The sequence below is a fragment of the Camelus dromedarius genome, chromosome 8 (genome assembly GCF_036321535.1).
Source record: "Camelus dromedarius isolate mCamDro1 chromosome 8, mCamDro1.pat, whole genome shotgun sequence".
Taxonomy (NCBI): domain Eukaryota; kingdom Metazoa; phylum Chordata; class Mammalia; order Artiodactyla; family Camelidae; genus Camelus; species Camelus dromedarius.
Window position 1 is genome coordinate 8,943,729 of NC_087443.1, and position 27,305 is coordinate 8,971,033.

Genomic DNA, 27,305 nt, shown 5'->3' on the forward strand with positions numbered 1-27,305 from the left:
CCTCATGCTCAGGTGTCCCTTCCTGGAAGAGGGCTTCAGGACCGCTTCTGCCAAGACCAGTCCACATTCCCCTGCTTCCGCTCCTCTTCTTTGTCCTTGTATGTGTGTCACCTCTGAAGCGCCACCGCTTCTGTTTCACCTGGAATGTGTTTGGAATCATCCTGTCCTCCTCAACAGGAAGACAGGACTACATTTTACGTTCATTTATCTTCTCCAACCCAAGCACAAATTTTTTTTAATCAATTCAAGGAAATGTCATACACCTCATCATGGTGCTCCCACTGTCATTTATTCATGTGATTCCCTCCATTAAAAAAGTGTTATGAGCTCCGTCCCTTCCACCATGATCAAAACCACTTTGCGCCCATTCCACAGGGAGAGCACGTCGTCTGTGAATAACGGTACTACCTGCGGGCCTAAAACTTAATTCTGTATGAAAAGAAAACCCCAACCCTGCCCTGGCTTTCCACTGACGTGTGAGTGCAAGATGGCAAGCGAGACAGGAGGGGCAGGGGGGTGGAGGTTCCCGCAAGTTGTCCAGGTGGACTTCTTCTTGGTCAGAAAACTCATACTGCAGCGTTATTGCAGGAAAAAGAAACAATCTCCATGCAATTTAGCAAATTTATTTTTAAGTGTATCTATCCTTATCACAGAATATAACTATTCAATAAAAACTCTTACAAGCATACTCTATTATCATCTCAAAGGCTTTGTTGGTTTTTTTTAAATACAAAACTCAGGAATAAATATTTCTTTAGCTTAAACTGATGACTTTTAAGATTTTAACTCTAGAAAGAATACCGTGGCCAACTAAAAGCCTTTACAGATAAAGTACACATATTATCAAATGACACTGCAATATTTGTGTACAGAAACCTGTATATACAGTTCTCTTACACAGCTGATGTATAATAGTTACTAAAACTGCCTTGAGAAATGGGGTGCAAGGAAGGTCAAACTGAGTAAAAGATCAGTCTCTTAAACACATTTCCTTCATTGCCAATTAGAGACAATCCAAGCAGTCTGTGAATACTGAGAAAGTCCCACGTTCCTTGGTGTGTTCTGGGAATTCGAATACATTGAAGATGGAGAAGTTGACCGTGCAGGTGTTCACTGCTGTGCTCACGGGTACAGCTGCAGGAACTCTGGTCCAAAGGAGGGGACTGCCCTCCATCCACTGGCCTCAGGGCAGCGCAGGAGGAGATCTGACCGGGTGAGTGCCCGCAGCCCGGCAGCTTGGGAGGCCTGGGTGAGAGGGGAGGGCACAGCGCGGCTTTAACACGAGGGCCCGCTCCTGGGAGAGGGACCAGCAGGGCTTGGCGCAGGGTCTCCCGGCTCGGTGGGAACAGCCCCTTGCGATGTGCTGCTTGTGGTGACCTCCTCCAGGAACGCCAGCACTCTCTGCATCTCCGCCATCTCTGCTTGAATCAACTGCAGGGAATCTCTCTTTCCTCAGTTCTTCGATGACACAAGTGACTTCCTTCCTGGAACTCAGGTTGACGGACACCAAGTGTCTGTAAGCGGCAGCGAGGCCGGGTATGTTTGCTGGCTCCTTCTCTCGCCCGGCGTTCTTCAAAGCTGTCTCCACCCTGGCACACTCCTGTCTACCCACGTAAAGCCGGTCGATGAGCTGGCACTTCATTTCCACCTGGGCAGCCAGTCTTTCTGCCGGCTGCTTTTCGCGTCTTTGATACAGGCGACTTCTAACAGAGTGAGTGAGCCTGCAGCCAAATAAGACAGCCAGCAAGGAGGTGAGGACAGGGAGACTCAACAGCGTCTCCCACTGGAGGCTCTGGAGCATGAGCTGAGCAGACAGGCCATCTGGGGGCAGCGACACCAGGACCTCGCTCAGCTCCCTCAGGATCAGCCCAAAGCCAAGCTCCATGGAGGACAGCAGCCCCTCCATGGCACGGACCCTCCCAGGGCTCAGCCCGGTTACCATGGAGCCCCAGCCACAACAAGCCCCAGGGGGACACCCCAACATTCCACCCGGAACCCAGCCAGCAACTGACATCCCGGATGGGTCAGTTACCAGCGTGTGGGGGAGGGGCTGTGACGGGGGAGGGGCTGTAGGCAAAGTGTCATTCTCTCCATTACTGTCCAATGGTGATTTTTCTTACCTCTTTCTTTTTGTGTTTATCTCTATATAGAATAAAAATACAGTGAAGCGTATCGATGTTAAGTTTATGATTTCACACAGTTTTCAAATTCCTAACCCTCAACAGTATCCAAAAACTCAATGTATGAGCCCTACGTTTGAATGATATCCATGAACACAAGAATGTACACCTCTGTCACATTTCAACGGAAACGCACACACACTCTGATGACATGCATCCATCAGTTGGATGGTGGCTGAACTTGATAGAAATGAAATAAATCACACTGTACACTTTGATGTCTGTCTCCTTTGCTCTAAGTAATGTTTTTCAAGACACAGGTTTTTAATTGAATATGCTATTCCATCTGTTTATAGGCCTGAATACTTTGTCCTTTAAGATTACATCACAAATTAATCCATTCCCTTCTTTTTTAAAACTAGACTTTATTCTTTTAGAGCAGTTTCAGGTTCACAGCAGAATTGAGCAGACAAGACAGCGTGTTCACACACAGCCCTCCCCACCCACACATAGGTTTCTCTTTCTTTTCTCTTGTATCCATAAGAGACGGATATTCACTCAAGTCATTGCAACAGTCACTTCCCAATGTATACAGTCTCGTCACGACGATGTCGGCCTTACATTTATGCAACCCTGCATGTCTATATCACTAAAACTAGAATAAGATAAAATCAAATAAAATCCTGAAACAAAAGAATTGTCCTTAACAAGCAGTTTCCATTTCTCCAGTCTTTTCCCTTGCAAAGTACAGTGGTGTGCGTATGTGAATGTGTGTGTGTGTGTGTACGTGTGTGTGCACAGGAGGGGATGGGTGGGGAGGCTCCTGGGCTGTGCTCCTCGGTAACCTGATGTCCCCCCAGGTGGACACGCAGTCAGTCCCGTCTCCCTTAGTCTTTACCAGCGGCCGCACACCACAGTTCACTCTGCAGCCCCAGCTGTGCACAGCTGGGCCAATTCCACTTGTTTACTCTCATAATTGTACTGAAGGGTTCATCTGCATCCATACATCTCTCTATTTTTTAGGACTGGTCCCTATAAGTGGAAGTTCTGGAACACAAGTTAAACATGTTTTAAAGCATTGGCTGCAGTTTCTACTCTCTGTGCTCTCTTTATCAAGCTTGAGCTTTGTTTGCGAAGCAGGGCCTCCAGAGACACTGGAGCTGACACCTGAGGCAGGGAGGAGGCCAGGTCAGGGGTGGAGGCCTTCAGGGCATCTAAGAGTGACCCATGGAGCCGGGAAGGGCCACTCGAGTCCCTGCCCCCCAGGTTTCCTGCCACAGCATCCCCTGCTCCATTCCCTGGAGCACATGTCACCCAGGCCTCTTTACATGACACACCCAGGCCCTGCCCCTGGCCCCACCCACCGGGGCCCCTCCAGCTGCACAACTCAGCTCTGAGCAAGGACACCAGGCCCTGCTTCCAGGCAGCGGAGGCTTCAGGCTGAGTCGCTCCTTCTGCTCCCTCCCCCTCCAAGCCGGGGCTCCTTCTACCCGAGAAAGCACCTCTAAGGGCAGGTCAGTGAGGTACAGCCATGGCCTCCCATCTGTCACTGCATCCCGGAGACGCTGAGTCTGACTGGTCCTCACACACAGTGTGACCATGACAACTCCTTCAGAGCGATCACCTGTACTGTCCCCTCAACCCACAGAGCTTCTCTCCAGGTGTCCCTCATGCTCAGGTGTCCCTTCCTGGAAGAGGGCTTCAGGACCGCTTCTGCCAAGACCAGTCCACATTCCCCTGCTTCCGCTCCTCTTCTTTGTCCTTGTATGTGTGTCACCTCTGAAGCGCCACCGCTTCTGTTTCACCTGGAATGTGTTTGGAATCATCCTGTCCTCCTCAACAGGAAGACAGGACTACATTTTACGTTCATTTATCTTCTCCAACCCAAGCACAACTTTTTTTTAATCAATTCAAGGAAATGTCATACACCTCATCATGGTGCTCCCACTGTCATTTATTCATGTGATTCCCTCCATTAAAAAAGTGTTATGAGCTCCGTCCCTTCCACCATGATCAAAACCACTTTGCGCCCATTCCACAGGGAGAGCACGTCGTCTGTGAATAACGGTACTACCTGCGGGCCTAAAACTTAATTCTGTATGAAAAGAAAACCCCAACCCTGCCCTGGCTTTCCACTGACGTGTGAGTGCAAGATGGCAAGCGAGACAGGAGGGGCAGGGGGGTGGAGGTTCCCGCAAGTTGTCCAGGTGGACTTCTTCTTGGTCAGAAAACTCATACTGCAGCGTTATTGCAGGAAAAAGAAACAATCTCCATGCAATTTAGCAAATTTATTTTTAAGTGTATCTATCCTTATCACAGAATATAACTATTCAATAAAAACTCTTACAAGCATACTCTATTATCATCTCAAAGGCTTTGTTGGTTTTTTTTAAATACAAAACTCAGGAATAAATATTTCTTTAGCTTAAACTGATGACTTTTAAGATTTTAACTCTAGAAAGAATACCGTGGCCAACTAAAAGCCTTTACAGATAAAGTACACATATTATCAAATGACACTGCAATATTTGTGTACAGAAACCTGTATATACAGTTCTCTTACACAGCTGATGTATAATAGTTACTAAAACTGCCTTGAGAAATGGGGTGCAAGGAAGGTCAAACTGAGTAAAAGATCAGTCTCTTAAACACATTTCCTTCATTGCCAATTAGAGACAATCCAAGCAGTCTGTGAATACTGAGAAAGTCCCACGTTCCTTGGTGTGTTCTGGGAATTCGAATACATTGAAGATGGAGAAGTTGACCGTGCAGGTGTTCACTGCTGTGCTCACGGGTACAGCTGCAGGAACTCTGGTCCAAAGGAGGGGACTGCCCTCCATCCACTGGCCTCAGGGCAGCGCAGGAGGAGATCTGACCGGGTGAGTGCCCGCAGCCCGGCAGCTTGGGAGGCCTGGGTGAGAGGGGAGGGCACAGCGCGGCTTTAACACGAGGGCCCGCTCCTGGGAGAGGGACCAGCAGGGCTTGGCGCAGGGTCTCCCGGCTCGGTGGGAACAGCCCCTTGCGATGTGCTGCTTGTGGTGACCTCCTCCAGGAACGCCAGCACTCTCTGCATCTCCGCCATCTCTGCTTGAATCAACTGCAGGGAATCTCTCTTTCCTCAGTTCTTCGATGACACAAGTGACTTCCTTCCTGGAACTCAGGTTGACGGACACCAAGTGTCTGTAAGCGGCAGCGAGGCCGGGTATGTTTGCTGGCTCCTTCTCTCGCCCAGCGTTCTTCAAAGCTGTCTCCACCCTGGCACATTCCTGTCTACCCGCGTAAAGCCGGTCGATGAGCTGGCACTTCATTTCCACCTGGGCAGCCAGTCTTTCTGCCAGCTGCTTTTCGCGTCTTTGATACAGGCGACTTCTAACAGAGTGAGTGAGCCTGCAGCCAAATAAGACAGCCAGCAAGGAGGTGAGGACAGGGAGACTCAACAGCATCTCCCACTGGAGGCTGTGGAGCTTGAGCTGAGCAGACAGGCCATCTGGGGGCAGCGACACCAGGATCTCGCTCAGCTCCCTCAGGATCAGCCCAAAGCCAAGCTCCATGGAGGACAGCAGCCCCTCCATGGCACGGACCCTCCCAGGGCTCAGCCCGGTTACCATGGAGCCCCAGCCACAACAAGCCCCAGGGGGACACCCCAATATTCCACCGGGAACCCAGCCAGCAACTGACATCCCGGATGGGTCAGTTACCAGCGTGTGGGGGAGGGGCTGTGATGGGGGAGGGGCTGTAGGCAAAGTGTCATTCTCTCCATTACTGTCCAATGGTGATTTTTCTTACCTCTTTCTTTTTGTGTTTATCTCTATATAGAATAAAAATACAGTGAAGCGTATCGATGTTAAGTTTATGATTTCACACAGTTTTCAAATTCCTAACCCTCAACAGTATCCAAAAACTCAATGTATGAGCCCTACGTTTGAATGATATCCATGAACACAAGAATGTACACCTCTGTCACATTTCAACGGAAACGCACACACACTCTGATGACATGCATCCATCAGTTGGATGGTGGCTGAACTTGATAGAAATGAAATAAATCACACTGTACACTTTGATGTCTGTCTCCTTTGCTCTAAGTAATGTTTTTCAAGACACAGGTTTTTAATTGAATATTCTATTCAATCTGTTTATAGGCCTGAATAATTTGTCCTTTAAGATTACATCAGAAATTAATCCATTCTCTTCTTTTTTAAAACTAGACTTTATTCTTTTAGAGCAGTTTCAGGTTCACAGCAGAATTGAGTAGACAATACAGCGTGTTCACACACAGTCCTCCGCATCCAAACATACATACTCCCCTAGCCTGAACATCCCTCATCAGTGTGGCATGTTTGGTACTATTGATGAACCAGCATGGGCACTGTATTATAAACCAAAGTTCACAGTTTACAGTAGGGCTCAGTTTTGATGTTCTACGTTCTGTGGGCTTTGACAGATGCACAATGACATGTAGCCACTATAGTATCACACAGAGTAATTTCATTGCCCTAGAAATTACTTGTGTTGCATCTATTCATCCCTCCCTCCGTCTCTCCACGATCTTTTTATTGTTTCTGTACCTGTGCCTTTTCCTGAATGTCATTTGGTTGGAATCATGCAGTTTGTAGCCTTCTCAGCCTGGCTTTTTCCATTGAGTATTATGTCTTTTAAGTTTCTTCCCTGTCTCTCATGGCTTGATAGACCCTTTTTTTTTTTTTTACTGCAGATATATTTTGAAAATTTACCTATATGTACTGTTCATTGTTTCTGAGAACGTCTAGAGCTTTAGCTTTTTAAACTTACATAGTTAACAGAAGAATAAAGCCAACCACAAAATAAAAATTAATTCAGAAAGATACATACACCCTGCTATTAGCAGCAACATTATTTATAATTGCCTAGAAATGGAAGCATCCTAAGTGTACATCAGTAGTTGACTAGATAATGAAGATGCAGTACACACACACACACACACACACACATACACACTATGGAATACAACTCATCCATAAAAAAGATATGTTGCCATTTGCAGCCCTTCATTCACTTTTTTTTTTCACTTCAAAAACCAGAAATTTTTAACTCGCTGAGACATTTCTACTACATCAGAGACAACAAAATACTAGAAATAAACTAGAAATAAACTTAACCAAGGAGGTTACCATACTCTGAAAACCAAAATGACACAAAGAAAGGGAAAGATCTCTTGTGCTCTGGGATTGGAAGAATCAACACTATCAATATGGCCACACTCCCCAAAGCAACCCACAGATCCAGTGCAACACTCCTCCCAGAACTAGAACAAACAACTCCAAAATTTATAAGGAATCACAAAAGGTCCTGAACAGCCAAAGCAATCTTTTGTAGGTCTTTTTGTTGTTGTTGTTCTTTTTGTTCTCTATTCTTATGGTTTAATGACTAGAGAAGGTCCATTAATATCTGTTGTAAAGCTAGTTTGGTGGTGCTGAAATCTTTTAGGTTTTGTTTATCTGTGAAGTTTTTGATGGAAAGAGTATTCTTGATTGTAAGTTTCCCCCTTTCATCACTTTAAATATATCGTGCGACTCCCTTCTGGCCTGTGGAGTTTCTGCTGAAAAATCAGCTGATAGCCTTATGGGAGTTCCCTTGTATGTTTTTTGTCGCTTTTCTACTGCTGATTTTAATATTTTCTCCTTATCACTTATTTTGGTCAATTTGATGACCATGTGCCTTGGGGTGTTCCTCTTTGGGTTGATCCTGTGTTGATCCTGAATATCAACAATTTTCTATGATTCAACATTATACAGTAGAGATTTACACAATGATGAGAAGATGACTCTATAGCAAAAGTTATATAAAATAGCCATATCTACACTCATACACCTGCCTATCTATCTGTATATAGATATGCCTGTATTATTAAACAAAGAGAATTAAAGTCTGGGTTCAACTATAAACTTCCTGGGGACAGGAAAGTTTATCTTATTTTATCTTTCTGCTGACCACTGCATTCCCAACACCTGGCACAAAGCCTGGTGTGTGGAAGGTGTGCAATTGAATTTTCAATAAATGAAGATGCTAGATCAGCAAGACATACTAAAAGAAGGTAAAAGAAGGAAAAATGAAAACAGATATGAATGAATGAGAGAACTGAGAAATTAAGAAAGAAATCTAAAGGCTGGTTCCTTAAAAACAAACAAAACAAGCAGCTGCCTGATGAAACCAACGGGAAAAGACAAGAGTTGTAGCAGATACTGAGCACAGGCTAAGCACAGTCTGAAACATGTTTACATGCATTTTTTTCATTTACACCTCATGGCTCACACCAGATACCAAGATAAGCTTTGGATGGATTAACCACAATGTGCAAACTATACGTATCACTGCAATGAACAGACCCTATTTAGGTACTTGAACAAAACTGAATACCTGAACACACAAAATGCAAAAGACAAACAGAAAAAAAAATTAATTGAACATCTGGAGAAATTTAAACACTGAATATTTGACATCAAGAAATGAATTAACATTTTTAGGTGTGAGAAGGGTCTGTTTCTTAGACCCATTAAAATCCTTATCTTTTAGCTGTACACATTTCTAGATGAAATAAGGTTTGAAGCAAAAGTCCAACAAATGGAACTGATTAAATAAACTCTAAAATAGTTAATCAACTGAGTTTTTATTTTATTTATTTTTTTAATGGAGGTACTGAGGCTTGAACCCAGGACCTTGTGCTTGCTAAGCATGTGCTCTACCACTGAGCTATTACTCCCCCCAGCTGAATTTTTAAATATCGCATACTGGAAAATTCTTTAGCAACATGCTGTAAAACACTCAAATGTATGTGAAGATGAAAAATAAAATTCAAAACAGTATAATCTTAATTTGCTTGGAAATACAATATGTATTAAAATATCATTTAAAATAAATGTATATAGTGAGAAAACAAGAGTGAGAATACACACATTCAAAAAATTAAGAATTAAAAAAATATGGATTTGACGGTTGGCATTACAGGTGATTTTTATTTGCTTTCCACGGTTTCAAATTTTTCAGATTCCATCTAATTAGATGTACTATGATCAAGAAAATAAAGTGATATTCAAATTTTTAAAGGCCCCAGGTAGCCCCTTCCTCACCCCCTCTTGCCATTCCACTAACTCTACACCCTCATTATTTTGTGCCTGAATTGTGTTAACATAGTTCAACCTGATTTCTCGTTTCTCTCTGTGCCCCCAAAGCCGGAGGTGCTTTCTATAGGAAATAATCACATCCCGAGTCTCAGTGGTCTCTTAGGCACTGGAGAAATACAAAATTAAAGAAAAAAAAAAAGGTTCCTGTCTTCAAAAAGTATATAACCTATAGAGGACACAGATTAGAATTCAGCCGAGTCTGTAACAGAGAAGTGCTAACATCAGTAGCATGAATTGAGTCCCCCACCCCCTGTTCAAAAATGAAGCAGAGGAGGAGGAGGGGGACTTGAGGCCCTGCCTCATGGGGGGAGCAGAGGAGGCTCTCGGGGAGGAAGAAGCCCCCAGAGCCAAGGCGGCACCAGGGGAGGGTCTCCACTAGAGCAACGGCTGGAAAAGGGGAAAGAGACTGAGGGTTTCACGGTGAATTTGATGCAAAAAGTCAGGAAGAATCGCGAATTGGTCAAGCATCAGGCTTGGGACCCTGAGCAGATCAAAGTGCAGTGAACAAACGGAAAAAGAGAAAGACGAGTCTGCATTTCTCACTGTTTCTGAGTCTAATACCATCACCATTCCTAACGCAGACCTCACCCAGAAGCGAGATCTGAGCACTGACACCACCTTCTCCTCTAAATAGGGCTCTCTCTGTCCCAGACAGTTCCTGTCTCCCACTTGTCTGCCAGAATCTTAGCAGCATTATTAAGTCCACTCAATGAAAGTAAATGATTTTTTAAAATCTGTTGATAGATAACAAAGCAATCACTATATTTTATGTAAAATGAATTCTACTAGAAAGAGTTTTTTCACAAAGTTTTCAAAGACCCTATCATTAAATTATTTGGAATCTCACCTCTGTCCACAGTGAAGTCCGTCATCCTAAGGGGTCCTCTTGCCTCACAGACATGAGAAAAGTTGAGACGTCGGACGGTGACATTCTCTCCTGGGGGCAGTTTGAAAAAATTAATCATTTAAAATTCTTAACTGTATAAGAAATCAGCGTAAAAGTAATCTAGCGTACTATTTAAAGTAGAACACTATTAGTTAATTCAAAAGCTATTTTTTAAAAAGAAAATGTTATCCAACTTTTAAGGTGAAGACACTGATTACAAACGACCAACCATTATTGAAAATGAAAAATGACTTTGTCAATCTGCTTCCCTTAAAATCAAGGTTACCATCTTAGAGACAAGATGGTCACAATCTAAAGGCAAAAATGAAAACATCCTGTAAGAAATTGCTTATTCCTTAAATCAAAAGTGAATTTGTGGGAAGGGATAAATTTGGGAGTTTAAGATTTGCAGATATTAGCCACTATATGCAAAAATAATTAAAAAAATTTTTTTCTGTATAGCATAAGGAACTATATTCAATATCCTGTAATTAACCTTTAATAGAAAAGAGTATGAAAATGAATGTCTGTCTGTATATGCATGACTGGGACACTGTGCTGTACACCAGAAATTGACACATTGTAACTGACTGTACTTCAATAAAAATAAATAAATTTTTAAAAGTGAATCCTACTTTTCAAAGCCACAAAAATGACCCCTGCCTTAAGAAACCCACCTACACCTTTTCATTCACCTAAGATAGCATATCCACAGTTAAGATACCTGGTTGTAAGCCAGGGGCTGGGGTTGGCAAAGCCACTCACAGCCCGTCATGTCAAAAGTTTTACTGGGACAGAGCTATGCCCATTTATCTATAAATGGTCTGTGGCTGCTTCTGAGTCGTTGTGACAGGGACAGTATGACTGAAAGGGCTCAAATGAATGCTAGTCCAGCTCTTCACAAAAGAAAGTTTGCTGACCCCTGTTCTCAGCAATAGTGTTCCCAGGGCTCTGTAAAAAACGCAGACTATAGTATATATTCCTTGAATGTCAGTTTACTGGAAGATGCGGAGAAAAACACTGAGGAAACGAGGTGAAAGCCGCCCAGAGCGCTCCCCCAGCACGTCCCCTAGTTACCCCACCAGCTCGCACAGTGTCTGCTAGGGGAGCTCAGAGACCCGGCGCCCAGGGGTTTTGGGGGCAGACGCCCTCTGCGTAGCACGCGCCAGGGTCCCAGGCGGCCGGGAGGGACACGGCTGCTGAGCACAAGCCGCGCCGTTTGCACGAGCACTTGGGGCGCAGGGCCCGCTCTGCCGTGGGCGGGGCGGCGGGAGCCCCCCCCCCGGAGGCCCAGGTCCGGATGCCGCCCAGGGCCAGCCCGACGCCCCAGGCTTTCTAACGACAGCAGCACAGCCCTGTTGAGCTAACTCTTTCATGAACACCCATCCACTGAGGAAGACTTGTAAACTAAAGTTAACATGGGTGAAAAAACAAACTCACCACATCCACCAGACCCACGGCCGTCTGAAGGAGACAGCACTGGGCCGCCCCTCTCAGCAGAATCTGACGTGTGACCGAGGTGCCCTGGAGGGCGTCCCTGACACCGGGAAAACACATGCACGTCACGGCCCCAAAGACCGCTCTGAGCACTTGTGAGCACTGACACCTGGGCTGGTAACGTCTGCATTTCTAATGCAGAAGGTCACTGCCAGGAGTGTCTCAAAGCTCTTATTCTCCACTAAGGCCTCGAACAGAGCTCAATTTTAATAGGAAACAAATCTCTTTTAAAAGTAAGACTATAAATGAAGATAGTTTCAAAGTAAGAATTTTACATTTTTTCAAATACTTTGTAATTAATATTGCCATTGGATATTTTATCTCTAGTTTCCTACATATCATTATAATAAAAACAACTTACTGACTTTATTTTAAAGTGGTCAAAATCCAACAGTATATATTTATATAAATTTAATATATTTAAATTAGCCTTCAATAATTTAAATTACTGCTTTAATTTATATAAACATATTTAAGTTGGTATGTTTAAATTAGTATGCATTAATATACATTATTCTATATTAGTTTATATGTTTTCCTTACAGCTTCATATATTATATATTAGTACATATATTAGTACATATGTATAAATTAGGCATATATTTAAATTAGTAATTCATAAAACAAAACAAGTTCAACTATACGAGTAATAGTTTTTTTATTTACTTTTTTTAATATAAAATTAAGAGCTAAAAAAATGCCAATGCCAGTGTTAACTAAAACCACTCACTATGGGTTAATAAAGCAGAAGAGAAAACAAAATTTACTAATAAAAAGTTTTGACAAATAAGCATATGTGAACACACTCAGAGTAAATTACCTGAGGGCAAGAAGGCCTTCTATACCCAGAGCTTTACATCTTGGGATGTTTGCCAAAGCCTTAGACAGAAGCAGAATGGGGACAGTACACCAATGTCTACTTGTCGTCCTCTGAATAAACTTTAACAGGAAACTACCTGAAAGAAAAAGTTTTAAGGAATCACTGTTGCCAATAAGCACATGAAAAGATGCTCAACACCATCAGACATCACGCGGGGAAGTGCAAATCAAACCCGTAAGGATGTAACTGCACAGCCACTAGGGCGGTGCTAATCCAAAGGACAAACAGTAACCACTGTTCACAAGGACGTGGAGAAACTAAACACATCCACTGCCGGTGGGAATGCAAAACAGGGCAGCTAGTGTGGAAAACAGTTAGGCAGCTCCTCTAAAAGCTAAACACAGAGTTATCATACGATCCAGTAATTCCACTTCCAGGTATATAACCAAGAGAAGTGAAAGATTATGTCCATACAAAAACTCGTTCTGTGAATATGCAAAGGAGTTGTTCATACCAGTTAAAAGCAGAAACAATCCAAACATCTACCAATCGATGAGTGGATAAAGAGAATGTGAAGTATCTCTGCAGTGGAATATTATTCAGCCACAAAAAGGAATGAAATATGGGCACATGTTACAAAACAGATGAATCTTAAACACATTATACTACATGAATGAAGCCAGACATAAAACAAAGGGCCACATTATATGATTTCCCTTATATGAAATGTTTGGATTATGCAAATACACAAATCTTTTTATATGAAAAATTTAGAATACAGACAAAGTAAATTAGCTGACAGGAGCTGGGGAAACGGAGAATGAGATGTGACTGTTTATGGGCACAAAGTTTCCTTCTCGAGACGATGACAACACTATGGAATTAGTGGTGATGGGTATACAACTTTGTAATTATGTGAAAAACCATTGAATTGAATCATTTAAAAGAATAAATTTCGTGGTATGTGAATTGTATCTTAAAAAGGAAAAAATGGAAAAAAAATCCACATTATTTCAATTTCATTCCTTTTAGTAAGACAAGTATTCTACTATATTGTAGAGATTCTGATAACCATGCAGCTATATATATTTTTTTAAAGTTAAGGTAAAAGATACATTTTTTACTGTTGGAAGCCATTCTTTTGTTGCAGATTAAAAAACAAAAACAAAAACAGGATAAATACCAAGGGTAACTGGCCTCTGGTATCTGCAAATAATAATCTTAGATCTTTCTCATAGGCTATTTCTTCCCTACCCTGGATTTAATCACCATAATTAAACCATTTTGAGATAACAAAGGGGTGGTGCTTTATTGTGCATTCTCTGCTGATGTGTGATACCTTAAGGACCTTCACGCCATGTAGTTAATGAACATCTGACTGCTTCCTCAGATCATCACTGTAGGATGATTTTAGGAAATCCTTGGGAGCTCCTGGAAGGGTATTACCCGTATTTTATATCTCCCAAAGTGCCTAGCACAGAACTGCATATGATTAAGGTAGTCACTGGGAATTGCTGACCGAAAACACAACACAGTAAAAAGTGTAAGTAGATGTCTCACTTGCCCTCCCTTCTGGTGGCCCTTCTGGTGGCCTAACGCCTCACTCATGACACGAGCAACACGGTAACAGCCAAGCTTCCATTTCACTGTTCATGTGGACCAGGGCCTACCAGGTGCCCGGCACTGCCACAGACACCAGGCCCCCAGCCTCTAAGGGGCGCTGACCACTATCCTCTCACTCACTGTGCTACGGGCAACGGGATCAGCAAATTCATCCCCAGACTGTAAACTTCCAAACTCTAGCAAGCCACAGAACAGCTCTTCTCATTATCAACCTTGACAAAGGGTAAAGGTGTTCTGGAGAATGGCCGCCCCATCAGATATGGAAACAGGGAAGTTAGAATGGGCCCTTGGTGCTGCTCTGGAAGTGGGTGCATTAAAAGATGGTTTTTAATATGCATGGATGAACAATGGACAGACACTGAGATACAGATGAGTATGTCTGCTCGGGGACAGAACTAAGAAACAGATGTACACATACACACATACACACACACACACACACACATACACACACACAGAGGGAGAGAGGTGACGATTAAACAAATGTGATAAAACATTATCATGTAGGGAAGTGGGTAAAAGGCAAATGAGCATCATTATATTATCCTCACAACTTTTCTATGAATCGAAATCGAAAGAAAAAGGGGAAAATAAAGGGTTAAGCGTTGGTTAGCCCAAACCACTACAATTTCCAAGAGGGCGGAAACCAGGCAGGAGGGAGGGAAAGGAAGGAAGCTCTGTGAGATACTCATTCCGGAAGCCCAGGAACGGAAGGGTTCCAAGTAGGAATGAAAAGAAAAGAGGAACACCTGATATAAGTAAAAGGCAAAAGGAGTAACAAACGCAGAAGGGACGGCATGGCAGGAAAGAGCTGGATGTCTGTGAGGCAACGTGTACTTATGCACCAAACGCATTAAACAGCCTGGTCCCTGTCATACTCATGTTACCCTTGTCTATGAAGCGCGTATCACTGCACGGCTGCTTGATAACAATGCGTGTTTACCTGCTATACAGAGAGCTCTCTGAAAGAGCGTCCATCAACGGTCTGACAATAAACTTAAAAAAAAAAAAGTGAAAACAGTATTTGGTCTTAAGTTGTAACTGTAATTTTGAAAAGCCAGCCTGCCCCACCTGCACATCCTGCACAGGCTACAGAAGAGCCGTTATAAGCAAAGTTCATCTCTTCTGCTGGAGGTTAGCTTATGGCAGCCTTGGAGGACACCTTAATTCCACCAGAATGACAGAACACCGAACTTCACCGCCTGATAAAAACCTACGGAACACTGAGAAGACGATACACATGTTAAGAAGGAAGGAAGGAATCCAAAGGAGGAACACATGGTGGAAAATAAAGGTAGTAACAAAGGAAAAACAAAAAGATACTCGAGAGAAAATGTAAGCCCCTGTGCCTGGAAGTTAAAGGTCTATCCTCAAAACCATCACTAGACAAAAGCAAGCTCACAGGAGAGCAAGAGGCTGGGGAACAAAGGGAAGCGACGCCTAGTGCAGCACCGTCCACGCCGTGGGACAATGAGGGAAGTTTACTCAGGCTCCCTCTAAAGGGGGGCTCAATTACCATCCCCGAGTCAGTGATCGTATGGCTCACAGGCACCATAATATAAAACGTGAAAGCACAGCTGTGATTGTCACAATCTCTTTGCTTTGGGTGCTTTCTGACAAATGGAAGTGTAGACGCTAATACCACAGCTCAAAAGGCCATGTATGCTCAATACAGTGGATAGCAATTCACTGACTCAGAACTGGGGGAGCCGCATCACGAGACAGGCAGCAGGACTTCAGAGACTCAGGACCGTGGAACAGGACCGCCGACAAGCTTCTGGCGCAGTCTTCATGCTGCTGACTTCTGCTCAGAACACTGACACCGAAGAGCTGCTTTTTCACACTGGTCACGAGGCCGGCAGCCTGTCGACAAACTACATTACAGGAAGTCTTTCCAAGTACGATAGCTGAGTTTAGAGAAACAGGATTTGATGTACGCATATCTGTAAAATGTTACTCGTAATGTTAGAGCCCTAGTATTTATTTCTGAAGATCTCATCTGCTGCAACAGATGCCTTCGCCTTTCGTCCTTTGACAGAGGCAACGCGTGGACAGAATCACTGTCATTACCTCAGAAAATTCTGGTGAAAATGGGAGAACCCTTGTTTCACACAGCTCCAAAAAATGGGTAACGCCTTCTTTGGTCAGGATTTTGTTTCCACTTTCAAACACTCTTTTATAAATACACAGGTGCCAGGATGGGTGGAAGAGCCAGTATCCTGTGGAAATAAACACGCAGCGCTGACATTTGCTCACACTGTGTCCCTCCACAATGGACGATATATTCATAAACAATCACACACACAAACGTTAATTTCCCCGCACCACTACAAACTTGAGTTTCTTTTTAATCACATCCAAGAGTGTCTAATTACTGAGGAACCAAAATTACTTCAGTATTCCGTTTTCAGATCATTTTATTTAGAAAGACTGCTAGTAAATGCTACGGCAGCTGCAGGGTACAAAAATTAAATATCACCCCACACACGGGGGCTGGAACCTTAGATCGGGGGCGGTTTCAGTCCACTTTTCTCTCACCTTACTTCCATTTGTTTCTCATACACAAACCTGACACTCTCCTCTGCTGAACACCCTTGAGTGGCTTCTCAAAACTAGAACAGAATCAGAACAAGGCATGAACTGACCCTGACAATTGTCCCAGCCTCACCCCCTCCCCCACATCACTATCCTGTGCCTCCCTGGTCTGCTCCCCTGGTCCCATCTCAGGGCTCCTGCACCCAGAGCCCCCTCCTCAACTTCCACGTCATTCCTCAGGCAGGCCCTTCCTGCCTGCCCTCTCCAGGGCGTGGCCTCGCTCCCTGGACAGTCCATTTCAGCCCCTTGTATGGGACTTACGATCAGAACTATTGGTTCATGGAAAACAAATCAAGTGCAGAACAGCACGTCTGTCTCACAACTTTAGCCCAGTGCTTAGGATGCTCTGGACACTAAAGTCAATATCTATTAAACAAATACATAAATGAGTGAGGAGCAAACAATGAAACCAATATGCACTTTAGAGATACTTTAACTCTTTTGAAATATCCTTTAATTCTATTTTTGAAAATACAGCATTTTTTTGGTTCACACATTCTATAAATAAATCAGCCTCTGTGTGTGTGTGTAATTTACAGCAAGGTGCCTGTTCAGTTCTTTGGCAATGATACTTTTTCAAAATCTGTCACTGCTATTTGATTTGGTTTGCCAAGAGCTGAGGGCAAAATGTGGTAATAAGAGAATCGTTTTAACAGTAAATGCGTAAGTGAAGTCACAACAGGATTGAATTAAATTCTAGCCCCAGATGGGACTGTAGATTCTTATGGTCTGAAAAAATCCCAGTGTATCAGAAAACAAGTACAGCAATCAGCTAGTAAAGCTCAGTCCCTAAGGGGTCAAGCTGTTAAAGCTGTAATTACCTAAAGCAGGCACTACAACTCACTTACCTAGGTTAATCTCATGTGTAAACACGATCATGAAGCACTTTATCATTCATGTGAATACAAGACACCGTCAGCCTGCATTTAGCTGTTCCACTGACCTAAACTTAATTTCAGAAAATAATTTTAGGAAGCTCTCCAGGCTTCATTTTATTTCTCCTAAAATGCTCACATAATACCGTACTGATTAAGGACCTAAAAGCCACATTTAAAACAATACCTTGGAATTTTCTCTTCCTAGGAAGTCCAACCTACAAAGCAATAACTGAAACCCCAAAAAAGTAACTTGAACAATGAAACAGATATATGGACAATAAGAATGGAAAGCAGTTAAAATTTAAAATACTAAAGAGTTCTTATTAAAATGTATAATATGCCATTACTAAAACATTACCAGAGTCCTTAGCCCTTAAGGCTATATACTGAAATAATTACAGATGAAATGATGCGCTGTCTAGGAACATGCCTCGGAATCCTTGGCAGCAGGGCAGGTTACACGTAAGGCAGAGGCCGGCCACAAGCCGCTCACTGTGGAAGCTGGGTGATGAGGGTTCATCATACAAACCCGTCTTCTGTACGTGTTTGAAATTTTCCATAATCAAAAGTTTATAAAATTACCACACCTCTAAATTATAGAAAACTCTGCAGCCATTTGATATTAAATTTTCAAGGACTATTTAAGGATACAGGTAAATTCATTTGGATACACCGCTGAGTGAGAAAAAAATATTACAATCAACCCACAAGGTATGTATCTGGAATGTCAACAGCTGGCTCTTGGTGGCGGCACGTTCTTACATTCATACGACATTCTCTACAATGAACGGGGTTAGTTATAAAATCAAGGGGAAAAACTACAAATATTATAAAATCAAAATGAACGTATTACCATTTTCCTCAGACACTGCATATTCAAACAGCTTGTTTAGCTTTGGTAAAACTGGCTTTATCACATGTATCTGAAAACAAAAGCAAAAAGCCATAAGAAATGAAAATTCACCTTTAAAAACTAGGAAGAATGTTTCATCTATTTATATAACAGTAGCTCTTCTGTTCCCCACCCCCACCTCCCCACTAGGCATAAAAAATGTGCAGAAAGTGCCTGCTTGCCCAGTTTTTCAACTGTATGAATTCAGGGCTGTGAGACGGAGCGGGGCAAAGCTAACAAATGTAACCCAGAACACAGCTGCAGTCACGTCACAATCACGGCCTGAGCATAAAGGACGTCGTGTAATCATCAACAGTCCCAGGAAACAGGCAGGGCTGATAATACCACTACACCACAAGGAGGAAAAAACACTGAAACATTTTAGTCACTCACGTCGTTCAGGGTCACACATTTGGAAGCAGAGCCAGTCAGAGTTCAGTGCTCCTTACTCTTAGACTGAGCTGTAGATACGAGGCTAATTTATAGGTCCTTCCAACTAAAGGTAAATCAGAATTTCTAAATAGTGGGATTTCAACAGATCTACGGATTAAGGAAAACCATAAAATTCCATACGACTTTCTCTACTCCTCATCCAAGCATCTGCATATATATTTAGCACATGTGAGTAATTCCTCATTCCAGGCCACACCGCGCTCAGCGTGCGTTTGCACTGACACCTGGTAACGACTCCACAGACGGCTGCCCCCGCGTGGCCTGCAGCTTACAGACTGGGAACATGTAAAACATTCAAGTTCTCAGGTCCTGTCTCAGACCTATTGAATCAGAAACTTGGGGTCCCAGACCCAGCAATTTATATTTAAGCCACCTGGGAGACTTTAAGGATTGTTACAGTTTGAGAACCACTGCACTGCATTAGGCAATCTTAAGAGATTCCTCTCAATTTAAAAATTCCATCATGCTAAAAAAATGAATTCAAAGTCAACTGAAAATGATTTTTCAAGTTTCCATCCTCAGGACCAGCTATGCAAAGATAAAAAGAAACTAAAAAAACTAAAAAGAAAACCTAAAAAAATCAAAGTGTCATTATTTACTTAATAACAATTTACTTGTAAGTAATATTTTTTAAGTGTGACTTTAGTAATATTTTCCTACACGTGTATTTCTTTGGCGATTACTCATAACATCAGGAAACTAAAACCTACAAACACTTAGGAAGTAAATGTCAGGAAGATCGAATACACCAAATTCTCTGAATGATAATTTAAGTCAACTGAAAGTATTATTCAATTTCCTGAGTTTGTATTCAATGTTAAATTTTAAATTCGAATTTAAATTTAAATTAAATTGTATTCAAATTTAAATTTTAAATTCAATTTTAAATCTACACCAGGAAACAAAGTACACTTGTATTCTATTATGCTATATCCAAGCTGGTCTCTTTGTCTTTTTTACTTTTACAGAATGTTTGAAGAAAAAGAAAACAAAAACCTGCATCTACATAGGACTGTTAATATAGGAAAACACTTACCTGATTTCCTTCAAAAGTTTCCATAATTAAAATATAGTTTTCCCAAAACTTTAGCAGCTCATCTTTTTCCTTCTCAGACCACCAACACAGACTTCGGCCTAATATGGTTTAAAAAAGAAAATTAGTTCCAAGATTTAGGTCCTAAAGTAGAAAACTTCACTAAGTTTCTAAATGACAGTAGTTCTTAAAATTACGCCACTATTACCAAACATTGCATTCTCTAACAATGGGGAGCTTTAAACATGACTTTTGGTTCTACGTTCTTAAATTTGAGCAAGTATCTAAGGGTCACCAGGCATCCAGAGAAGCCTCCAAAGATTGAGACTAAAACAAACAAGGAAATTCAGAAAAAACAAAACTATGCAGGAAAAAGAAAACCTAAACAAGAAAAAAACTTTCACTAGTACTTTAAGGAGAGGTAAAACAGTGCAGTTATGATATAAGAACAAGATACTGTTAAAAAGAGGAGACTCCAAGAATGAAAAAGATCTCATGAGAACACAAACTAATAGCAAAAACAAGAAACTCAAATAAAGGACTGGAAATAAAGTTGAGGCAATCACCCAGGAAGTGGAGCAAAAAGACAAAACCATAGAAAGTCGGAGAGAAAAGATGCCTTGTAGACCAGTCCAGGCAGTCCAATATTCAAAAAGAGAACAGAAAGTGAACAGGGAGGAAGGAAAGCAGTCACTTGGGAAAAGTTCCCAGAACCAAAGGACATGATTTCCAGATTGAAGAGGTCCACCAAGTGCCCAGCACAAGGATGTAAACAGGCCCATGCCAAAACTGGAACAGCGGGACCCCGGGGACACAGCCTCCACGATCTTCCACAGAGAAAACATCACATCTAAACAAACACGATTCAGGATGGTTTCAGACTTCTACCCAGTAACAACGGAAGCTCTAGCTTCTAAGACAACAGATCAACACCTTTAAAATCTTGAACAGAAATGTTTTCCAAGCTAGAACTCTACCCCAATCAAACCTTCGATCAAATGATCAAATGTGAGAGCAAAACAAAGGCTCTAGACATGCTTGGTCTTGGCTCCCACTTGGGACATAAAAAGCCACATGAGAACAGGACTCCCATACCAACGAAGAGAAAAGGCTGGATAATCTACAGGAGCCTAAGCTTTTGGGGGTGCCCGTCAGAGAGCTGAGGTTGCAGTGCAACCAGGTGTTGTGAATTCCAAAGGGCAGGATGCGATGGTCGTTCAAAAAAAAAAAAGCAGTTAAGAAATAAAATAAAATTTTGACAAGTTTTAAACAGTCAAGTGGTCCCAATGCCAAGAGATAAAATAGAAAACAAAACCCGGCTTAGCGATGGTCCAGGTATAGAACTTGTACATAATCATAATGATAATTAGTATGTTAAAGAATCTAGCAGAAAAGAAAGACAACATGCACGAACAGATCGGGACTTTCAAGAGATGAAAACTATTTTTAAAAATTGTCAGATGGAAAGGAGAGAAATAAAAACATCAGAAATTAAGGATCCTTTGACAAAATTATCAGGTAAGCAACATCTTAAAAAATTTTATCTCAGGAAATTACTGGAAAATGAACTACACCAAAACAAATAAGTAAACCTAAAAAGAAGAGATGAGCTCCAGGAAACAAGAGCTCCAACACAGGACTCAGGTAAAGGGAATCCCCTGGATGATGGTGAAGGCAGATCTAAGAATGTCAGCTGTGCACCAGGCTGAGCTTGTAAGAGGGCACCGGGAGAGACTTCTTTGGGAAAGTTTATAATGCCGGATGATCTGACTTTGTACAGGAAAGATTTAGACAACTAAGAATTTGGGGCTGAATTAGTGATAAGGATGGAGATAACCAAACAAATTTTAAAATGACACAAATCTAGGAAAAACCTGCAGGAAGGAAAAAAATCATCATAGTTTACTACATACATCACCTGTGAACAGTATTTTCATGGTCATAATTTTGTAAATGTTGAACCCACACTTAACCAAAATGAGAAGTATGACAAAAGATTTTATGGTATAACTAGATTATTTCAAGATAGAGGGCAAATACCAAAATAATCAGCTAAAAGAGTAAAAGTGGTTGATCTCTCTGAAAAGAAGGAAACTAGGGCAGAGGGGCAAGCATGGAAAGACCATTATTTTTAAATGTGTAGAATGATTGACTCTTTAAAATAAATGCAAGTTTAACTTTGGTAATTTTAAAAATGTTTTCCAGTGACAACTCTCATTAGATGATTACCAACTTATGGACCATTAAAATACTACTATCTCATGTTTTAACTTACATAAAAATCTAATCTCATTTCAACCAAGCAAAAATCCTTTACCAGTATAAATAATTACATAGCTACAGGTGAAAGACTACAAAATTTGCATCTACTGAGGCAGTTTTGAATCACTCAATCCACTTTGGATTTTGACAGCTCAAAATGAACTTAAGATGACTTTCACATATTTCAGCGAAGAAACCAAACTGAAGGGCCTTGCTATTTCATCTGCTCTTGTTCGGCAATAAAGCGGTAGGAATTTACTCATAAACAGGATCAAAGTGTTAGAAAAAAATTAAAACTTCATTATTTTCTTTTAAATGAATTGCAAAAATACCCTCAAAATGTCTACTTAAGGCACATATGCTGAACAAACACTGTTTAGAGAACTACCAAGGGAAATTTCAAGAGTGTGATGGTTTCCAGGACAAAATCCTCCTAACAGTCAAGAGTCAATTCATTGATCAGTACTTGCAAATAGTTTTCCTACCCCTCTGATGGGCTCTAACCCTTCATTAGAACGGACCTACCACGATATAGTAAAAATTTGGTCTGTAAAATCCTGCAGGGGCTCATTCCCCTTCCTGAGTTACTGCGTGGATGCAGTATGTCACTGCTGTGGGTCAGAAAGGTGAGGTAATGAAGACTGCTCTTTGCTGCAGTGATTTGTTATCACTTTAAAGAACAACGTTGAGATGAGGTTCCCCAGGTTTTTCGGACTCTCTGGGTACCATGAGAATAACCAAATTCTGTATGGATCGCGGAGATGACCCCTGGAACTGACTGTCGGAAGCAGAGGAACTCCCTCCCAGAAAGTCAGGCAGGGATGGGCCCTTTGGGGGGAGGGGGGGAGACAGAGGGGCAAGTACCAGTTCCTTCCTGGGGGGCGCACGCGCACTCCGACCCCAGCTCCGCCGACACCTCCACCGCCCGCTGCAGCAGGTAGCGCGCCCATTGCGCGTCAGGGCGTCCTCGGCCTGGGCCAGCCCGGCCTGCACGGTCCTACAGAAGAGCTCCGCGCCGGGCTCGGGCAGCAGCTTCTCGGCCAGGGCGCTGAGCACCAGCAGCTGCGGCCCCAGGCGGCCCAGCCCCGAGGGCGCCCCGGGCGCGACCAGCCCGCCCCCCACGGCCCGCAGCGCCGCCCCGCCGCACAGGCCCAGGGCCGGCAGCAGCCGCCCGGCCACCAGCGCCGCCGCGTCCTCGGCCGGCCCCGCCTCGTCCCCGCCCAGCGCCAGGCCGAGGGCGGCCTGCGCCACCCGCTCCAGCAGCGCCGCGTCCTCGCGGGGCCGCACGCAGGACCCCACGGCCGCCAGCACCTCCACGGCCGCCTCGGAGGTCCCCTTGAGGCCGGGCGCCAGCCCCACGGCGATTAAGTCGCGCAGCGCCTCCTCGGCCAGCGCAGCCACCAGCTGCGGGCCCTCGGCGAGGCGGGCGCACGAGCGCAGGGCCGCGCCCGCCGCCCTCAGCAGGCGCCGGAGTGCGGGGCGCCCGCGCAGGCTCCGCAGCAGCAGCACCAGGTACCTGGCCACGACCTCGCGCGCCGCCGCCCCCGCTCGCCTCCTGGCCCTCGAGTCGCTGCAGAAGAAAGCGCAGCGTCTCCACGCGCTCCGCGGAAGCTTCCCCGCGGCACAGCGCCCCAAGCAGGACCCGGGGATCCCATCTCTGCGCGATCAGCGTACCCGCGAGCCGCCGAGGCCGGGCGTCCAAAGGAAGGCGTGCGCGTGCGCGGCTGGCCCGGGCGCGCGCCGGCAGGTAGGGAGCTTGGCTTCCCGCCTTGGGCCTTGGCGCGCTTCTGACAGATTCCACAGCCAGTTCCTGGAGGCTGATCCGCTCGCTCCTGCCCCTTACTTTTTTTTTTTTTTTTACTTTAAAAAAATATGTTTCATTTTCAGGGCACAAGTGTACAAAAAGGCAATTATAAATTGTTAGCACTTTAATCCAATGCCAGTGTGATACAAGCACTAAATCTGCTATTAGTCATAAATGTTCTCATTATTCACGGCAGACCGGTAGGCACTATACAGATAAATCAAATATCATTTATTTTGTTCCACTTCAATTCAGTAATGTTCTGACTTCACAAGTTCTCTTTAAAACTAAGAAAGATAATTCTGAATTTAAATAAAAATTTTCATTTCCCTATCATGCCAAATCCTTGAAGTTTTCTTGTGCTAAATGACAACATTAATTGTAGAGAATCAAGTACCCCATAAACTCCATTATGCCAACTCTAATTAAAATTTCTAATTTAGGGTAAATTCAGATCGACTTCTTCAGAAATAGAGGTGTCTCTTGTTATTCAGCAAAACATGATGGAGACAGAGTAATTGGATCTACATCTAGACATCTAGACATCTAGACTCTTTAAATAACTAATTTCTAGATACCCCAGTTTCCCACTTTATCATTAAGGAACAATATTCTCCCTCTTGACAAATTTGCAAGTCTGTTTTGAAAATGAACCATTCCCATCAATTGTGAAATTAAAATTCCTCAACTAACAGAGCTACAAAAGATAAATCTAGTACCATGTATTGGTCACTTGCAAGTCAATGAAATCCACTTTTATTTTGTGCTTGGGGAAAATGCTTTCAATAAAAAAGGAAATATACATGGGGACCAGCAAAAAGAAATAAACAAGTCCACTATTATATTTGGAAATTTCAACATCCCTCTTTCAGTAGGAATAATTTAGGATGGAATGTAGAATTTAACAAAAGAATCTCACTGTATTGCAATGCATCAAGCAGTCTCATTGAAAGGGGTGGGGGAAAAGATGCTGACCTAAGTAACTTGGGAAATAAACAAAATCTATAAAACTAAAGGCAAACGGAACTGCACATAAGCACTGTACTCCAGTTGATAAAGCTGTTTCCGTGTTACAGTAGTTAATTCTGATACTGCTATACGTGTACACTGGAACTGAACAATAGGTAAATGAATAGCAGTAGGTAGAAAGAGAGATTTCTCACTATTGGAGTGGAAATTCACAGATAAGCAAAGGAGGAGGCTACAGTGATCCATGTGGTAATGTATTAAAGTTGGAGACATCAATAAGAACTCACATTTTATTGGTTACAGAAAAATATGTGTGTGTGCCTAGGTTACTATACACACATACGTTTTACGCTCTGTCCTCTGAGAGAGCCTAGAAGCAGTGACATCCCAGTAGCAACAAGAACATCTAAGGCCCAGATCTTGGTTTCAAGTACCATTTTTCCAGATAAAAGAACCAGGCTCCTTGCAGAAATGGCTGATTCTAGGGCTAGAGCAGAAAATATACAATGTGAGCTCTTATAGTGACAGAAGGTAAGTACTTAAGGAAGTACTTCTTTTTTTAAATATTTTTTTAATTTGAATTATAGTCATTTTACAATGTTGTGTCAAATTCCAGTGTAGAGCACAATTTTTCAGTTATACATGACATACATATATTTATCATCCCTTTTTTTTTGTTTGTTTTGCTGTGAGCTACCACAAGATCTTGTATATATTTCCCTGTGCTGTACAGTATAATCTTGTTTATCTATTCTGCATATGCCTGTTGTATCTGCAAATTTTGAAATCCCAGTCTGTCCCTTCCCACCCCCTGCCCCCTTGGCAACCACAAGTTTGTATTCTAAGTCTATGAGTCTGTTTCTGTTTTGTATTTATGTTCTTTTTTTTTTTTTAATTCCACATATGAGCGATCTCATATGGTATTATTCTTTCTCTTTCTGGCTTACTTCACTTAGAATGACATTCTCCAGGAACATCCATGTTGCTGCAAATGGCGTTACGTTGTTGGTTTTTATGGCAGAATAGTATTCCGTTGTATAAATATACCACATGTGGTTTGTGCTGAACAGTGCTATTCCTCCTGGCCATCTGAGACTCTGTTACGTGCTATATAGAGGGTATCTGTGTGACCATCTGCCCCCAAAGCCCCCAGGCACTGGGTCTCTGAGCTCCCCTGGCGGACACTTTATGAGTTGGTGGGGTAACTATGAGACCATACTGGAGAGGGCTCTGGGAGACTTTCACCTGGTTTCCTCAATGTTTTTCTCCACATCTTCCAATAAATTGACATTCAAGGAAAATATACTATTTTCCGTGTTTTTTACAGAGCCCGGTAACACTATTGCTGAGAACAAGGGTCAGCAAACTTTTTTTTTTTGAGAAGCTGGACTAGCATACATTTCAGGCTTTTCGAGTCATACCATCTCTGTCACAATGACTCAAAAGCAGCTGTAGACTGTTTATAAATAAATGGGTATAGCTGTGTCCCAGTAAAACTTTATTGACATGACAGGCTGTGAGTGGCTTTGCCAACACCAGGCCCTGGATTACAGCCAGGTGTCTTAACTGTAGACGTGCAATCTTAGGGGAATGACAAGGTCTAGGTGAGTTTCTTAAGGCAGGGGTCATTTTTGTGGCTTTGAAAAATAGGATTCACTTTTAAAATTTATTAATTTTTTATTAAAGTATACAGTCACTTACAATGTGTCAATTTTTGGTGTACAAAACAATGTCCCAGTCATGCATATACATACATGTATTTGTTTTCATACTCTTTTTCATTAAAGGTTAATTATAGTGTATTGAATATAGTTCCCTGTGCTATACAGAAGAAATTTTTTTAAAACGTGTTTTTGTACATAGTGGCTAACTTCTGCAAATCTTGAACTCGCAAATTTATCCCTTCCCACAAAGTAACTTTTGATTTAAAGGATTAAGTAATTTCTTACAGGATGTTTTTGTTTTTGCCTTTAGTTGCTGACCATCTTGTCTCTAAGATGGTAACCTTGATTTTAAGGAAACCAGATTGACAAAGTCATCTTTCATTTTCAATAGTTGGTCGTTTGTAATCAGTATCTTCACCTTAAAAGTTGGGTAATATTTTCTTTTTTAAAAAATAGCTTTTGAGTTAACTAATGCTGTTCTACTTTAAATAGTATGCTAGATTCCTTTTACATTAATTTCTTATTCAGTTAATAATGTAAATGACTAATTTTTTCAAACTGCCCTGTCCCCTGCCCCCCAGGAGAAAGTGCCAGTGTTGGACTTCTCAGCTTTTCTCATGTCCTTGAGGCAAGAGGAGTCCTTAGGACG

At 42.5% G+C, this 27,305-nt stretch overlaps 1 long non-coding RNA gene across 1 annotated transcript; it reads right to left on the bottom strand.

The window, feature by feature from the left end:
• Nucleotides 1-607: 607 nt before the first annotated feature.
• Nucleotides 608-16,636, bottom strand: LOC135321784 (uncharacterized). Its single transcript, XR_010381841.1, has 4 exons — nt 15,178-16,636; nt 12,484-12,619; nt 10,128-10,217; nt 608-5,507 (listed from the first exon to the last, which is right to left on the bottom strand). It is a non-coding gene; the product is annotated as an uncharacterized LOC135321784 (long non-coding RNA).
• Nucleotides 16,637-27,305: the final 10,669 nt, after the last annotated feature.